The sequence below is a fragment of the Canis aureus genome, chromosome 15 (genome assembly GCF_053574225.1).
Source record: "Canis aureus isolate CA01 chromosome 15, VMU_Caureus_v.1.0, whole genome shotgun sequence".
NCBI classification, from domain to species: domain Eukaryota; kingdom Metazoa; phylum Chordata; class Mammalia; order Carnivora; family Canidae; genus Canis; species Canis aureus.
This window is the reverse complement of record NC_135625.1, coordinates 12,125,028-12,143,649: the sequence shown is the minus strand read 5'-3', so window position 1 is coordinate 12,143,649 and position 18,622 is coordinate 12,125,028. Positions and strand designations below refer to the sequence as shown.

General features: G+C 39.6%; 1 protein-coding gene across 7 annotated transcripts in view; it reads right to left on the bottom strand.

Moving 5' to 3' along the window:
- WDR17 (WD repeat domain 17) overlaps nt 1–6,896 on the bottom strand; it is a 118,250-nt gene extending 111,354 nt beyond the window's left edge. For 6 of the 7 annotated variants that reach the window (XR_013352617.1, XM_077848595.1, XM_077848593.1 and 3 more), the window contains exon 1: nt 6,779–6,896. The gene's annotated coding sequence lies outside the window, so the exon portion shown is untranslated. The remainder of the gene's footprint in view (nt 1–6,778) is intronic. The other variant, XM_077848599.1, reaches the window with a different exon arrangement.
- Nucleotides 6,897–18,622: the final 11,726 nt, after the last annotated feature.

Here is an 18,622-nt window from a genome sequence, read left to right as displayed (position 1 = left end):
TCTTAAAAGCTTACATGGTAAAATAGGTCACAAAAAACACACGGTATTAACCTACGTTAAAATCCTGGATTAGGCAGCAAATAGAAAAGACTAAGGTCATTATGGTAGTTCTAGTTTGGACTCACAAAATAACCATTTACGCCAGTACAAAATCCAGTTTGATCAGTAAAACACACGAGTTATAAGTAAGACCAATACACTGATTTAAAGATGCGGCGAAGTGAATGGAGTTATTTCGTCATCCACCTACACACTTACTCCATCATCCATCTGTACATTTATTTTTACACTTTCCTACACTTTAACCACCAAAATGAAAATCATATGGATTTGAATGATGGAATTAGATTTCTCTAGGTGTTTGGAGGATTACAGAATCTCTTGAGCTGCAATGTGTCAATAATTTTTTATTTGATCAAAGAAGTAATCTCCTTTTCTTGAACAATAGGATCATTTATAAAGCTTCAGTATGACCATTCTGAGCCGGCCAAAGAAAAGTAGAGGAGGGGTGAAATCATATATTCTCACCCATAAACCAGTAAGTTAAAGGTAAATATTCCACTGACGGAGACATTTTAATATAAATAAGTATTTGTCATAAAAAGATATGGGATTATTTCTGTGTTAGGATATGGCTAAAATACATAGCCTTATTTTTATAAATAGGATCATTCCTCCTGAATGAAGACTCAAGAAGCCAGGCCATGAATCATTTTGTAAACCTGAGGACCTCCACCCCCTTCTAATTAGTCTATTTTGTGGCCTGGATTTTTTATGATTCTTAAGGTACGGTGCGTCTGTAAAAATCAGGATTCCCATTTGGCAGAAGCTATTACTGGAGCTGGCATTTTTTTATTCCCGGCAAGGGGTATTAAAAATTATTTTGGTAAGTCAATTTAGAAAAACGAGCAAAGGCAATCCAAAAGTTTTAAAGCTTGAAAGCTTTAAAATGAAAAGAAGTAGCCTACATAAAGTCCCTAAATCCAAAAATGTCTTCAATGTATGCATCCATACACTAAGGACCTGAGATTAAGAGATTAATCCTAAAGTTTGGGAAGGGAATGGGTTGCATGTCTAAGCCAGCACTGGTGCAGATCAGGTAGGGGGTTACCTATTTGATAGCCCATCTGTCAAAAATTATGCCCTTAGCCAACATAAATTCCCTTAAAGATGAATTAACGTAATTAATAATGAAGATGACACATTAGGTCCAAAAAGCTACTATCAGATGTTTATGAAATGTACCCACTATTATATTTTCAGAAATTAATTAGTTTATTCAGCAGTTCATGGTACTCCCAGGTAAAGTTTCAAAAGTGGAATTACACATGGCCATTACCAGCTCCTGAGAGGACACGGTCCAACAGCATAATGCACCTTTTATCAGTACTTCCCAAACTCTATCTTGTTTAAGAATCACTTGAGGCAGGCGCCTGGGTGGCTCAGTTGGTTAAGCATCTGCCTTCGGCTCAGGTCATGATCCCAGGGTCCTGAGATCAAGTCCCACATCAGGCTCCCTGCTCAGAGGGGAGTCTGCTTCTGCCCCTCCCCCTGCTTTCACGTTCTCCCTCTCTGTCAAATAAATAAAATCTTTAAAAAAAAAATAAAGATTAAAAAAAATCATTTGAGGCTTATTAAAACAGATACTGTCCCCTTCCTTAGAGATTCTGATTGGCTAGGGGTGTAGCCGGAGAATTTGCATTTCTAACAAGCTCATAGGAGAGCTGATGCTGCTGGTCTAAGATACACTTTGAGTAACACTGCTCTTCATGACATCTGGTACCAAAGTGGCACAAAGTCGAGAAAATAAACATCCAACTTCAAAATTGATACCTAATGATAACCATTATCCAGGCTTCAGATGCAGCTTCCGAAAGTTTTTTTATTCCCAGTATTCTTAATATTGAACTGCAGACGCGATGGCTACATACACTTAAGTATGTACCACTGAGATGCATGAGAATAAAGAATTTCTAAGATAACTGGATCCCCAGGAAAATCACATAAGACTGAAGCGCAATTTAACTCATATTGATGAGTAAAAATTCTAAAAATTGCACAAATTTTGAGAAAGTACTTTTTAACCAACATTTTAAGTCAACTTTCTATATGATGAAACCAAACACATGTACAATGTTCGTTCACTTTGTATGACAATTATTTTAATATAGAATACAGAAGTGATCTAATTCCTAACTACTCAAAGTGTTGAATTAGCCATTTAAAAAAATGTAATGGGGCAGCCCTGATGGCCCAGCGGTTTGGCTCCGCCTTCTGCCCAGGGCCTGATCCTGGAGACCCGGGATAGAGTCCCACGTCCAGCTCCCTGCATGGGGCCTGCTTCTCCCTCTGCCTGTGTCTCTGCCTCTCTCTCTTTCTGTGTCTGTCATGAATAAATAAATAAAATCTTAATTTTTTTAAATAAAATAAAATAAATAAATGTAATGAAGGAGAAAATGATGGGGTGCCTGGGTGGTGCAGTGGATTGAGTGGCCAACTCTTGGTTTGACTCAGGTCGTGACCTCGGCACTGTGGGATCGAGCCTCACAGAGGGCTCCTTGCTCAACAAGGAGTCTGCTTAAGAGTCTCTCTCCCTTTCCCTCTCCCTCTCCCCCTGCTCATGGGCTCTTTCTCCCTTTCTCTATCTCTAAAATCAATCAATCCAAGGAGTCAGGGAGTCAGGGAGGGAGGAAAGAAAGGAAAGGAAAAGAAGAGATAAGAAAGGGAGAAAGAAAAAAATAAATGATGCTGGTGAATATTTTGTACTTCTTTAGGGAGCAGGACAATGCTGAGTATCAGAGTCCCAAGTTCTCTATCAGCTTTCCCACAGACTCAGCTTGAGCAACATATCATTATGTGTCTAGTGACCTCATCTACAAAATAATGCAGTTAGATTAACTGGTCTCTACAGATCCTTCTAGCTGACATTCTGAAATGATTCTTTCAGACTTGTTATCATGTTTACCTTAAAAATAAAATGGGGCAGCCCAGGTGGCTTGGTGGTTTAGTGCTGCCTTCAGCCCAGGGCGTGATCCTGGAGTCCCAGGATCGAGTCTCACATCCGGCTCCCCGCATGGAGCCTGCTTCTCCCTCTGCCTGTGTCTCTGCCTCTCTATCTCTCTGTGTGTCTCTCATGAATAAATAAATAAAATCTTAAAAAATATATAAAATAAATAAAATGTTAACTCTTCATGAAAACTCATTCATAAGGTTTTTTCTTAAAGGACCACATTTAATTAAATATGACCCGTTTCATATTAACCAACTGTTTAATTTTCAAGACTCCACGTGGAGCTATTTTATACCGGAAACTCAAGATTTCCTACAGCACATCAAACGAAGTGCTCTGTGTCATGAGAATTATCTTCTACATTCCAATTTGAAATTAAGTTTTTTTGTGTGTGAGATAAGAAATTGAACTCATTATATATAATCGTAAATGAGGCTGCCTGGGATACTGATACATGCTCACAACCTAATGTGTCAACAAACTGGAAGAAATGATGAACCAAAGAATAAGGAACTGAACTCCTCTATTGTGAGTTCTCAAGGGCTGAGCATTCAAATCTATAATCCAGGTATTGAATGTTCTAACATCCTCATCAAAGCATGAAAAATTATTTCTTAACTCTTTTCATATTTTCCTGAACCTGACAATTATCAATTGTCCCTATTTTAGCAAATAACAGTGATAAATTATGTGCCATAAGATCTTACTGTGGAAGATTTATATTACTATTATTAATATATATGTAATTTAAATGCAGAATTCCAGAGTTTTAAGAGGTAATGAGGCTAGAAAAATCTCACTTCGGACATACATGTAAAGTAATTAAAAAACAAGCCTTTTATCATTACTGTTTTTTAAATTATCTCACTCAAGTAGCTGATAATGCGACATCTGCATGACTAGTGCCACCTATGGCTTCAACTGCCTGCTGCCTTTTCTACAAAGTCTAGCCTATTTCAAATGTTTGAATTTCTCTTCAGGTATATATCTATTTTTTCCTAGTCATGGAAATCAGGTAAAAACGACCTGAACCCTTTCTCCTACTGACAGCTCATGTTTTTGCCATTACAACTTTTAAAATCTTTCTAATTAATCATGAGGAGATATTTTCTTTTAATATACAAAGGCACAGGTCGAAGCTGGTCATTTCATAATATTTCCCTGCCAATATCTGTAACCAAAGTTACATATTCTTCTTGAGCATTTTAAGTAGCCTCAGATAAAAAAAAAGATTTTCCTTTAGGTTTTTGTTCCTCTATAGAGTAAATTCTTTGGGGAATTTCTAAAATTCTCTTCAGGCATCCGTATCTTATTTCTTGCTCACAAATCTCCAGGAATAGCCTCATCAACAGTGAGAGAATAATCTGCATGTGATTATCATAGAACACAGCAAGTCGTGGATGTTGAAAAGTGCCAACAAATTCTTAGTTTAATATATTTCTGATACAAAAGAAAAGAAGGCATCAGAGTTAATAAAGAAATCCCTCCTAAATTCCTAATATGATTCTTAGGGATTAAAATACTCTGAATAAAACAGTCTGTTCCAGAAAACACACTAAAAGGTGTATAACTTCACTCTAAATATTTCAATCTGCTAAGTGGAATAGATATACAAAATATAAAAGAAGATAATTTGTCAACAGCATAAAGTACTAATAATGCTTGTATATACATCATTACCATGAATGGCTGAGTAAACTGGTTATTTGGTAAACTGATAAACTGTTATCTTTCTGTCAGATTTCAAATAAATTCTGGAATATAGGAAGAAAATCTGAATCCTTCAAAATTGCTTGAATTTCATTTTAATCTTCATTACAGAGTTCAGGCAATAAAATTTGGTAATCCAGACAATTTAAACAAATTTTATTGATCGTGATAACCTAATCATTTATGTTGGACTTCTAGTATCTATCAGGCTAAAACAAAAATACAACTGTTCCTCATCGTCTCTGAATGATTTAAAAACTGCCACTGGCTCCTCTATGCCCAAGCTGAAGGCTACAGGTAGAGGCTCCAGAAAACAACAAAAACATTCCAGCTCTCAAGTCCCTCTACTGGGAGCAGAAAATTTAAGAGCTTTATTTTTCTTAAGCTAAATCAATTTGTGTCTTTCTGATATATGGAATTATTATGTAATGAAGAAGTAACCAAAAATTTTAGTACACCAATATTTAGTAATAACGAATGAAGAATTTTTAAACTTTTGAGTTAAATATATTTGATTTTTCCCCGAGATACAGTTCTTTACATATTTCTATAAATATCAGCACAGAAGAAAATCAGATCAATATAACTAATATTCAATAAGCCATTTTAATATAAAGTTTATGGAGCTCACTTAAGAGACATGATTCTTTATATTGCATATAAGAAGTAAATATAGTGCCTATTATATTTTGAGCTGTTCAGAAAATTAAGAAGGAGGATCTCCCTTTTTTGAAATAGATCACTGGTTTATTTCAAGTGAGAAGACTTCCCAAGAACTCTTCATGCAAGGATTAGAAACCAGCATTTGGAACATTAATCTCTAAACAATCCACTAACGTATGTCTCGCAAAATTTTGAGTTAACGGACAATTTTTCACAAATTGCTATTTTAATTTTCCATCTTAGATGAGTAGAGACCAGCAGACCACCTGTCTCAGATTTTGCCTTCACAAAGGTGAGACATAAGTTATGCCCATTTTCCTGCACGTTTAAACCAGTGAGACAGCATCTCAAAAGGACATAAAAAAGTGCTTTTTCCAGTGGTTGTAGTCTCATAAGCCCAGCCTCAGCTCCCCTCAAGCAGGGCAGCGATAATATCCAAAACCTGCTGTGTTGTATGATAATCACATGGAGATTATTCTCTCTGTTGATGAGGCTATTCCTGGAGGAGACACCTCTGTGAGCAAGAGACACGGATACCTAAAGAGAAATTCAGAAATTCCCCCAAAGAATTTACTCCGTAGAGGAAACCTAAAGGAAAACCTTTTCCTTACCTGAGGCTACTTAAAATATTCAACAAGGACTTGTAACTTTGGCTATAAAAATTGGTAGGGAAAAAGGAGTTTCTCTGGGGGGTATTTCTGAAATACTCAGTGAGAAGAACCAGAAATGCAATCTCTTCCTTCAAACCCTTATTAACCACTCCAATTAATCAATCAGCAGAGGTCACAAAAACCAAGGGAGTTTTGGTACCCGGAGTTACCACATTTCATTCCAATATAGGAATATAAATTCCTATATTTAATATAGGAAAATAAAAAAAGGTCAGCTTAGATTTTGCTCCTTTGAATATTTGCATGCAAAACTGCAGGGGGTGGGGGGGGGTTGTGGGTGGTTAAATCAGGAAAGATTTTATCTTTAGGATTCACCGCACGCCCCTGACATTCGATACTGCCTCTTGTCTGGGACGCACTGCATCGCCCTGCGAGCCTCCCGGGTCCGAGCTGACGCTGGGCTGGGCCACCTACACCCAGAGCCCGCGCGCACGGTCCAGGCGACCGGCTTATGCATATTTAATGACCTCAAAGACCCGAAGTACGCGTCTCTGCAAAACTAGGATCACGGTCAGCAGGCGCTGCTGGGGCAGCTCAGACTCGCTCGCTGTGCCTGCTGACGAGCAGGTGCGCGACCCTACAACTCCGGGGACTCCCGCGCCCCGCAGGTCGCGCGCAAAGCCCCGGGGGCGGGGGCGGGGGCGGGGGGGTGACACGCCGGTTCCACGCCCGCTCCCACGCCTGCACCTGCCACGCTGCCCCCTGCGCCCCGCGGGCCCCGTACCTGGAGGAGGCCGAGCGCTGCAGCCGACGGTGCGACCCGGGCGCGGCGGAGGCGGCGGGAGGAGCTCAGCCCGCGCTCTGCACGCTCCCCGCCGGCGAGCCGCGAGCTCCGGGGACCGGGCGGGGGGGGGCCTGCGGGGGCGGGGCCTGCGGGGGCGGGGCCTGCGGGGGGCGGGGCCGCACGGCCGCGGGTTCCGAGGGGCGGGGAGGATGCTCCCCCGGCTGGACCCCAGCGCCGGCTCCCGAGGCCCCGCCCCCTGACCACGTGACAGGCACGCTGGTCCCTGATTGGAGCGCCCGGCGGGAGGCGGAGGCTGTAACCCCGGGCGACGGGGAGTGCGGGAGGCTGGTTGCCCGGCAACGGGAGTCTGCGCGGAGGACGCGCTTGCCGGACCGCGCCCCGCGCGGGGCTGCGGCGGAGTTTCCAGCCGGGCTGCGCGTGGAGGGAAGCCGCGGGCCCCCGGCGAGCTCCGAACCGCGGCTGCTCCGCCGAGTGCGTCTGCACTTTCTAGGAAAATGAGTCAAACCCACGCTCCGGAGCTGGCGCGGTCTCCCCGAGCGGCCCGGCGAGGGCGTGGAGCCTCCTGCAGCGGGAGGCTGCGCGGGTCTGCACCCGCCGGCACCTGGAGCGGGAGGGAGGGCGGGGTGCTGTTTGTCCTGCACCTCACTGTCGTCTGCGTGGGCGCAGGGAGCTGGGCGGGAGACCCCTTTGGATGCAATTACTTGTCTTTATTAGTGGGGTTATAGCTAGTTAGTACACCTGCCTTCAGTGTGTGCAAAACCAACGTTGTATGTGCAAATGTGTGCGACACTAACATTTTCCTTGTGGAAATCCGTTTCAGTGGAAATGCTGGGTCCGGTCATTCGTTAAGTTCCTCGTATCTCTGAAACATCTTCACTACCTACAGCCCTTGTCAAACACACTGGAGAAAACAAGCCTTCATATATTGGGAACGAAGTGTGTTTAAGAACATTTATCCAGCTTTAAGTATATGTCAGACTCTGGATAGTTAACAAACTAATAAATTAATCCCCCCAACAGGGAAATTCTCTGGACATAATCCCTACCCACCTGTGCCATAGATTTTTCTCCTCTTTTCTTCCAATGTATTTTCTGCAGACCCTACCCGAGCACAGCACTTAGCATTCTATTTTTCAAATTAAAATTTAGTTAAAAATTGCCGCTCCACATAGACAATACACTAGCTTAAAAACTGGAATCGGTTCTTCCAACTCTGGCCTACATTCTAACAAAGTACTTAATGAATAGCAGACCTTTAATAACTGATAAATGGGTGGATGGATGGATAAATAAATTAGCACATGATCCGCCAGAGAAAGTAGAGAGGACAACAGCTAAGTATAATTTAATGTAGGTTCTGAGAGCTGGTTCTATAAACGTCCTAAGAGAGGATTCCAGGTGATGGGGAGAGACATGTTCTCCCAGAGTATTCAGAAAAACTTGCATAAGACTGATGTTTGAGGGGTGCCTGGGGGACACAGTGGGTTAAGTGTCTGCCTTTAGCTCAGGTCCTGATCTCAGGGTTCTGGAATCAAGTCCTACATCAGGTTCCCTGCTTAGCGGGGAGTCTGCTTCTCCCTCTTCATCTCCCTCTGCTCCTTGCTTGTGCTCTGTCTCTCAAATAAATAAAATATTTTTAAAAAGAGTAATATTAAAAAATAAAAAATAAAAATAAGAAAAATAAATAAAAAGTAATATTTAAACAGAAGCATAAATAAATAGATTTCACCAGATTTAACCTGATGGAGAAGGGGAGCAGACATTTGGAGCACAGATATGTGGCCAAAAACCACAAAAAGGGGGAAATGCATGATTGATTTAAGTGACTTTGACTCATTTGCTTTGTTTGGAGGAGGTGAGAGTAGGTATCTAAAGATATGAGGGGGACACCTGGGTGGCTCAGCAGTTGAGTGTCCCAGGGTCCTGGGATCCAGTCCCACATCAGGGTCCCTGCAAGGAGCCTGTTTCTCCCTCTGCCTATGTCTCTACCTCTCTCTCTGTGTCTCTCATGAATAAATAAAAATAATTTAAAAACTAAAAAATAAAGATATGACAGAAGAAGGAAATTAGAATAAGATTAAACTGAAAAAATAAGAAAACCAGATTGAGGAGGATATTGGATTTCCTGTTTATGTTAGATTTTAACTCCTAAAGCCATGGCATGAGAAAGGATACGCTGGAGATGTCGAAGGTAAAAAGGGTACAGAGAAATGAAAAGCATGATGAATTAGGACAGAAATGCAGTAGTTTATGGAAAAGATGCTAATGGCCTGAATTAAACAATTAAAATAAGAACGATGAAGAGGGACAATTATCAGAAACATTTCTGAGAGAATAGACTATTATTTTCATTTATAACTGATATTTGCTAGGTACAGTGCTAAATAGTCGATAAAATGCAAGAAGAGAAAGGCTTGTCAAAGATGAAATGTCTAGCTTAGCTCGTTAGTTGGATAGAAAACTCTTTTATGTCTCATTTATTCAAAATTGCTCCAACCCTCCAGTCAAGAATCATGAAAAGCAGATGAAACATTAGAAATTATCTGGTTATGCATTCACAATTTAAAGACCAAGATGCAGAGACCCCTGGGTGGCTCAGCGGTTTAGCACCTGCCTTTGGCCCAGGGCCTGATCCTGAAGGCCCAGGATCGAGTCCCACGTCGGGCTCCCTGCATGGAGCTGCTTCTCCCTCTGCTTGTGTCTCTGCCTTTCTCTCTGTCTCTCATGAATAAATAAATAAAATCTTTAAAAAAATAAAAAATAAAGATCAAGGTGCTAAGGCCTGGAAGTTGTAGCATTTGTCAAAGTCATACAGCTACATTGGTAATAGAATTGATGTCATGACCCCTGATTCCCAGCTGAGTACACTTCCCCCTTTTCTGTGATTTCGTTCATTAGTTTTACAAAGGAAATTTAAACAATCACAGATATAGTTAGATCAAAAACCCAGAGAAACAATATAACCTAATTCCTAAGGAAAAGATCTCTTTACTCTGATTTTCATTCTTTATTCGACAAGTATTTAATGTGATGCCTTCATCATACAGTGAAAAATATTGTCAGTCACTCAGGCTGACTGGCAGTCTCAGGGCAATCATTAGTTCTTAACACTTAGAGAGTACACAGACTTCTTTGGGATGAAATTTAAGCAGAGTGATTAAGGGAATCAAATGAGTCTGATCAATTCATCTTCAAGACATATCTACGAGAGCAGTGGCTTTGAAAAAGTGTTGTTCAATGCTGTCTTATGTGTCAAGTGTCTTTTTAGTGGATTGTCTAAATAAAAAGAAAAAAAACAGGAAGGACTTTTTACACTTAAATTTTTGGAGAATTAAGCCCAAAGGCTTTAGCTTCACCTTTTAATAAAAAGCCCTTTAACATTATTTTTATTTTTTAAAAAAGATTTATTTATTTATCTGAGAGAGAGGGAGTAGAGGAAGGGACAGAGAGAATCTCAAGCAGACTCCACTCTGAATGTGGAACCCAATGTGGGGCTCAATGTGCAAACCTGAGATCATGACCTGAGGGGAAATCAAGAGGTAGCCCCACCCAGGTGCCCCCCACACTATTTTTAACATAAAAACAGTAAGTGATCAGAAACAAACATGACAAAAAAAGCTGATCAAATTGTATATTAATTACCCAAAGGACTGAATACTTAAAAGCTTACTGTATGCAAACACACCTTTTCTTTTATTTGTTTAAAGATTATTTATTTATTCATGAGAGACACAGAGAGAGAGAGGCAGAGACACACGTAAAGGAAGAAGCAGGCTCCCTGCGGGGAGCCCCATGCGGGACTCCATCCCAGGACCACGGAATCATGACCTGAGCTGAAGGCAGACACTCAACTGCTGAGCCACCCAGGGTTGCTGAGCCACAAACACACTTTAAAAACTTAAAATTCAAAAAAAAAAAAAAAAAATTTTTTAAAAATTAAAAAAATAAAAACTTAAAATTCTTTTTAAAAAATATATTTCCATACTTTTGCTACTAATGTGCATGTATATTACATATATTTTGCTATTAATGTGCATGTATATTATATATATTACATATATTTACATATGCATATATTTAATAACATTTCTGTTATTATGAGATGTATTGCCTATCTAACATTACTCTTTGGACTTTATGAGATACCAAAATGATTAAAATGAATTAACCAACAATCACATTAAAATTTGAGATTTTGTCTCTAGAATACTATTGGTTGAAAAATTCTTTAAAAAATTTAAAATTATAAAGTTTTTAAACAAGAAAATACAGAGAACACTATAATAAACATTTGTACTTAATAAATTGTGGGCTTCTGATATATTTGTGTCATCTTTTCTTTAAAAACTAACACAGGGGGGAACCCTGGGTGGTGCAGCAGTTTGGCGCCTGCCTTTGGCTCAGGGCGCGAACCTGCAGACCCGGATCGAATCCCATTTCGGGCTCCCGGTGCATGGAGCCTGCTTGTCCCTCTGCCTATGTCTCTGCCTCTCTTTCTCTCTCTCTCTCTGTGACTATCATACATAAATAAAAATTTAAAAAATAAAAAATAAATAAATAAATACAAAATAAAAACTAACACAGGGGGATTCCCAGGTGGCTCAGTGGTTTAGCGCCTGCCTTTGGCCCAGGGTGTGATCCTGGAGTCCCGGGATCCAGTCCCACGTCAGGCTCCCTGCATGGAGCCTGCTTCTCCCTCTGCCTGTGTCTCTGCCTCTCTCTCTCTGTCTATCATGAATAAATAAATATAGATGAATCTCTTGTCATTGGATTATGCTGCATCTAATTAGATATAACTAATCCAGCAGATTTATATATATATTCTAAATTTGTTTTATTCCTGTCATTATATTTTTAATTTTATATAAATTGGTGTGTGTCGTCATAATTTGTTCATTTTGGTAGAATGTATCCAAATACGTTGTCACAATTTATTTATCTACCTACTGAGTGTTCAAGTTGTGTGAACTTTTCCATATTGCAAAGAGCAGGGAATCACCTTGTATGTGGGCTTGTCTGTGAGTTTCTCAGACCAGAAAGTGGGTTTTCTGGGTCATGTTACATGTGCACCTTCAAGTATAATAGATCTTACCAAATTCCTCTCCATTCATGCTATCACCAGCGGTATATATATGTTTTTCTTGCTCCATATTCTCACCAAGCCATATTCTCAGTGTTTTTAATCTAATAAATATAAAATGGCATCTATCTTCTTATGATTTAAATATGTATTTCCGAAATTTGTTAACACGGAGCATCTTTTTCTGTTTATACATTGTTCATTCCCTTTGGTCATTTTTTCTTATTTAACTTTTCCTTATTGGTTTATCTCTCCAAATCTTCGGTTGTGAAGAATTCTCAATTATTATTCATTTCAATATTTATTCTATTTCCCTCCTCTAAAATTTCAAATTGACGTGTATTAGAGTTGTCAAATCTACCCAGCATTTCTTCATCATTGTTTGTTTTCCTACTTTCTCCCATTGTCCCTCGGTACTGAATTTTATTTATTTTTTATTTTGATTGATAAACTCTTTACTTCACATAGTTTCAAAGTGATGAGTCTGGCTCTTGCTGCAGACTCATACGAGCGCCTGAGGCTCTATGTCTCAGCTAGTGCCAACTCTCACCTGCTTTTACCTGCTTCAGTCTTGAGATCCAGAAGCCATATGGTTTCAGGCCAACTCATTATATTTAATTCTCAAACATGTTGATCAAAGTTGTAAATGACGCTAACTCCCTCAATATTAAAATTCTCAAAATTGTGGTTCACCAACCCCCCAGAAATGTTGAGCTATTCCAGGAAAATGGGATTTTTTTGTATATTCACATAAAATTTGCATGGGATTTCACTTTCTGAAGGCCTTTCAAGGGTTCACAACCCTAGGTTATAAAGCCATATTCTCTCAGTTCCATTCTTCTGTAACTCATTGCTCTTTGCACAACTGGAAATGCCTTGTCCTTGGCGGTATATCCACTCTCACAAACGAGTTTCAGACTGATGCACTTTTTCTGTGTTCTCTTTATATCTTTTTATATAAATGTACCTATTTATATAAATATTTTTTGGTTCAATTTAATTTATATATGGTACTAAAGCACATGGCATGTGTCCTCAGGAGGCTGCTAAAGCCTGATTGTACTGGCTTTAGAGAGACAACTGTTATATTTTTCAGGAATTTTACTATCCATTGTTAAATGCAACTACTATTAAAATTAAGTGATACAAGCTTATAGTTTTAAAATATTATTAAAAACAAAGTAATACTCAAAAATAAATAAAAACAAAGTAATACTCAAAACACATCATTTGTTAATTATTTCTTAATATTTCTTAATATTTTAGTTTTATCTGTGCCCTTGAGGTTATTTATGTCACGTCTCTATGGTGGAAATATTATATAATATTGCATATTTCTTCCCAACTTGCCATTCAACGGTATCACACTGATGGCTTGACACTGGCCACAGTGGGTGTATTTTCACTCCAGAAATGAGCAAATGCTACAGATCAGGGCATGGTTTGTGGATTCATTGACTGTCTAGACCTACACTGTGTGACGTGGTATCTACTAGCAAAATATGGTTATTTACATTTAAATTAATTTCAACAGAATGAAACCTTAGCTCCTCAGTCACCATAGACCCATTTCAAGTGCTCGGTAGTCACATGTGGGAAGTGGACACCATATTAAAGGGCAGATAAAGAACAGTTTCATTATCAGAGGAAGTTCTCTTGGTAAGTGGTGGTTTATTTTGGGAGTCAGGAAACTGTTTCTGTAAAGAGCCAGATAGCAAAATTTTTAGGCTTTGCAGTCTCTCTCTCCAACTCGGTCCTGCTGCTGTAGCTTGGAAGTGGTCCGATAATACATGAATGAATGGGTGTGACTGTGTCTCCAAAAAACTTTACTCATAAAAACAGGAGGCAACTGGATTTGACAGGTGATCTGCCAATTCCTGGTATAAACTTAAGAAAGTGATAGGGAAAATATTAACAATACAGTCCACTGTAAAGTGGGATGTGTGTATGTAGTTGTTCCACTTGTAAAGAGCACGAGAAATTGAGGAAATCTGCTTTCAATATTCAAAAACTATTATCCGTTGCAGCTAAGAAGCTGCCAAGGTGAATGATGAGAAAGCCTTCATTGTTTTGCTTTTGACTTACTTGTTACCATAAATTAAATGGTAACAAGTATTAATCAACATTAAAGTCAGCTATAAGTCGCTGTGTTGTCAATTGCAACCATAAGTTGGCTGCGAAGAGAAGGGAAGAGTTTAGCAAAACTTAGTGAAAGAGTTCTGTGAAAATCAATTCACTGTGCGAAATATAAAATAAAGAATATGGCTAGCAAAACTTATAGAAAACTTATGTACATGTGTATATATGCATATTATTGGTTTTTTTTTTCCAGAAAGCTGGTTGTTAAGTGTTTATTAGTACACGCCTGGAAGGTCCTTAAATGTGTCTAAAAATGTGACTCAACAGTGCATGATGATTCCGGGTGTCTCTAAAGCCATCTATCTATGTATCCATCTGTCTATCTATTGTTTAATCTAACATGGTCTTGGAAATGTGCCACTCACCTCCAGCTCTGGAGAATGTAGAGAGGTGGCGCCACTACTATGATCTGAATCCACCACCATGTCAAAGCCACACTTCACTGTATGCAAATTTTATCTCAATAATTATTATTTGACCTTGGCATACAACTAATTGTCCCCAATCAACATTGAAATATCCTAGTAGTATACAGCTGGCCTATCAGATTAAAGGAAAATTATGTGAATAAATTTCTTTAGAAAAATAGGAGATACTATTTGAGCATATATTTGCATTGAATATTGGGAGTTGATAGAAACACGAGTGAAATTCTTCTTCTTTTCTTGGACATTCACCTAAGTTAGTACCCTTTATTTTACCATGTTCCTCTTAAATATTAATATATTTTCAGCTTATATGGAAATATTTTTTGGTAGAAGGTACAGGAAACTTTTTAAAAAATATTTTATTGATTTGAGAGAGAGAGCACGAGTGTGGGGAGGGGCAGAGGGAGAAGCAGACTCCCCACAGAACAGGGAATCTGACTCAAGGTTGGATCTCAGGACCCTGAGATCATGACCTGAGCCAAAGGCAGAGACGCCTAACTGACTGAGTCACCCAGACACCCTGGTACCCTGGTATAGGAAACTTTTATCTGAGATAAGTAATACAACTCCCTAAATCTAAAACTTCCAACATGGGCACTCAGTTTGTGTGTGTGTGTGTGTGTGTGTGTGTGTGTAATATGTATTTCACTATGTATTTAATAAAATTTATCAAAGCTTTATAAATAGCATTGAAGAAGATACATAAAACACTGACACAGTGTGACAGACTAAGCCCAAGCAAAATAAAGCAAAGTTCAGACTTCTGGTTCTGGAAAACACATGTTAGACCATTTCTCTATGAAAACAAGAGGAGATGTTGCTATGAACGGGAGTCCCGGATGGAGCAATTTGCTGGAAATATCTCAGAAGACTTTGGGCCCCTAAGACAAAGCTTTCTGGTTCGAGAGATGACTGCCAACATTTTTAATCCACAATTTGAATCTTTAGTGACACCAGACTGAAGGGCTCTTGATAATTTTTACCTGTTTTAAAAATGCTTGAGATCATAAACAATAAGTAAAAATCTAGCATCTAGAAAATTTGTTCAGCACATGGCCAGATTTCCCTTAGCTATGGTTTTGGAGACCAATTGTAAAATTATACCTCAGAGGATTTCTTCTGTGTTACTGTATTCCCAACCATAGCCATCTTGCCAAAACACATGCACACACACAAACACACACCCACATCAAAAACAAAACAAAAAACAAAACAAAACAAAAACACACAAAAGAAAACCAGAAAAGCCTCTGAATATATACTTCATTGATATGAAAATAATATGTGTTACACTGGATTTTTCCAGATGCAAACTGATGAATTGGTCGATTTTATTACCTAAATATATTTTTCTAGAAATATAACAGGTTAAATTAATAAAAAGTATGTTCTATTTTTTTGCATATTTTTTTTCTGCATTACCTTCTCCCTATGACATCCTGATTCCACAACTATATTACAGTCTTAGGTTTCTGAAAGGTTGAATAAGAAATGAGGGGGCAACTGATTCAAATTCTCTTCTAGAGAAGTGAATATTGAATTTTTTTTCTCAAAAGTAGACTGTGAGCAAAGTAAATTAGTAAATAAGTAAATCTATCCTGAATGTCTAACAAGCAAGTCAGCGAAGGTCTAATATTTGTCACTTACATGAATTGCTTTGTTAAATTAGTGTTTAAAATTTTTGCTCTATATTTGTTAATACTTGAGAAGATGGTTGTATTTAGCTTTTCAAACCTTTGCACTGAATAATGCCTTATTTTTATGTTGAAATTTAAGGATCATGAGGCAAGACCCTTAGGGATTAATTTATAAGTCTTCTGTAACCCTTTAGCTGCCAGAGCATTTTCGTATCGTTGTTCTTGGCATACAAAAGGACTTTTTCCTCCAGGTCTTGAAAACATGGTTAATGTTGAGAAATTTGTTATTGAATTACATGCCACTTGCCCAGTTTTGAGAATTTTACTCATATAGGAGGGAACCAGGTAGATGTTATAACCAGTCCAAAGGAAAGTTCAGAACACCAAAAAAAATGTATATAGGGTATTAAAAAATATTGAAATGAATTTCAAATGGAGGCAAAGAATGTGTTGGGGGAGGGAGAAGGAAGTCAGTTATATCTTTACCAGAGAGGACATACTTTACATACCTAAAAGTTACCTGCAATTTAAAAAGTTCAAAACAGCTCAAAGCCTGCCAGGAGGATGGGCTATAGTCAACACATAGATTTTTATTGTCTTCTAAACAGGTTGCATTGGTGATATTTGGGAAGCTAGCTTTGGACATGCATTTTTACTCCTAGAGGTGACAAATATGCAGACTTGAAATTTAATTGACTTGATTGATTCCCTAACAAACATCACATGCAGGTTCTCTAGGGGTAACAAAGATAATCTCAGGGGACCAGAGGACTGAAATAGTACTTAAGACCGAGCTTAAAATATCACGTTGGCATGATTGTAAGCCAAAATCATCTAGTAGCTATCAAAGCATTGAAAGAGAATTTTAGTTTATTTATTCCCCACCACTATTCCAAAATCTTTTTTTAAAAAAAGATTTTATTTATTTATTCATGAGAGATACAGAGAGGCAGAGACACAGGCAGAGGGAGAAGCAGGCTCCATTGCAGGAAGGCCGATGTGGGACTCGATCCTGGATCTCCAGGATCATGCCCTGGGCTGAGGGCAGTGCTAATCCACTGGGCCACCCGGGGCTGCCCTCTAAAATCTTTATTGTCAAATTGACAGTGGTTCATAGATGAGAATTTTTGGTGGGGGAACAAGTGAACTGTATTATGGTTATGTATACTGGGAAACATATTAACCTCTTAATAAAAAAAAAATCTTGGTGATTCCTTGTTCAATTAAAGTATGGAATTTTAAAGTAAGGTTTCTAACATTACCCGAAAGAGCAATAGGTTGTCAGGACAATCCTAGTTTTTCTAAAAGATTTTTTCACTGATGGTTCTGAGTTGCCACTAGGTGACGCCTTTGCATCCTTAGTAAATGTAGCCGGTATTTTTCCACTGGCTGTCCTGAAAGAAATGGAAGTCCCATCAGGCCACACTGGATTCCTAGCCCCTTCGCTTGACGGTTTGCTCACTCGTAAAGGTCTATTCAAACCCACAATCAGTTACGACTTGTTGCCTGTCCCACCCTGAAATAATACAGGAATTCTGATAGCTGTGATTCTTCGTTACTGGGAGCCAAACCATGCTACCCAAGCCTTAGTCTTCTTCTCTTCCAGGGGTCAACTTGCTTGGTATTGTGCATATTTTAAAAGCACTTTGTGGCACGTAGGACCTGCTAAGTTGCCTATCCGACAATCCTCCCATCACTTGCCACTCCAGGGTGGTCACTGCCAAGAACACCTGGGCATGCTTCCCTCATGGCATGCATCCCTTTCCGGAAGGCAGAAGCAGGAGGGTGAATATGGAGTTCCTTTGACCCTTCTGCTCCCTCATATGCCACAGCAACACTGCCCCATGCTGAGGGATTGGTGGAGCTGCAGGGTAGGAAGAAGCAAGTTCAGACTGTGTGCCCAATTGCCTTTTCCTACCAGCCAGATGAAAGCTACCCAAGAGCTTAAGCTATGACTTCTAAGGCTTAGGGTTTTGCTTGATGGGTACATGAAGTTCCTATCCTTGATGCTCCTTCCTCAGCCAAGGCTACTTCATAAAATTACCTCTTTCTTCTAAATTCTGCCATTAAGCTCTCCACTCACAACTCAAGGAACCTACTCCTTACCCATAGAGGTGGTTTTCATCCCGGGATCCATCCTGCTTCTGCTACGGGAACACTTCTCTAAGTTAGAAATAGCCATTCTAGCCTACTGGCTCTTTGGGGTCCCAGGGTTGACGGAGCAGGGAGGGGGCCGAAGGAGCTCCAACGGCGGAGCCCCTGTGCTGGTGTGGACTCTGGCACTCTAAGGCTCTCAGTATCAGCCCACATAAACACTCCCACTCTGTTCCATTCGAGGTCGTCCAGGATTAGAGTTTTTAGACTTGCTCGTTTCTTCAGACTGCCAGATGGGCCACAGAGAAGTGAAGCACAGCCTGTCCGGAGCAGCTCTGGGACTGCACACAGGCCTCCAAAGACAAGTAGCAACGAACAGAGTCAGCAGAATGGGAACAGAGGTTGCGAAGTAGTCAGGACCAGCACTTGTGCTGTGTTTGGCTTG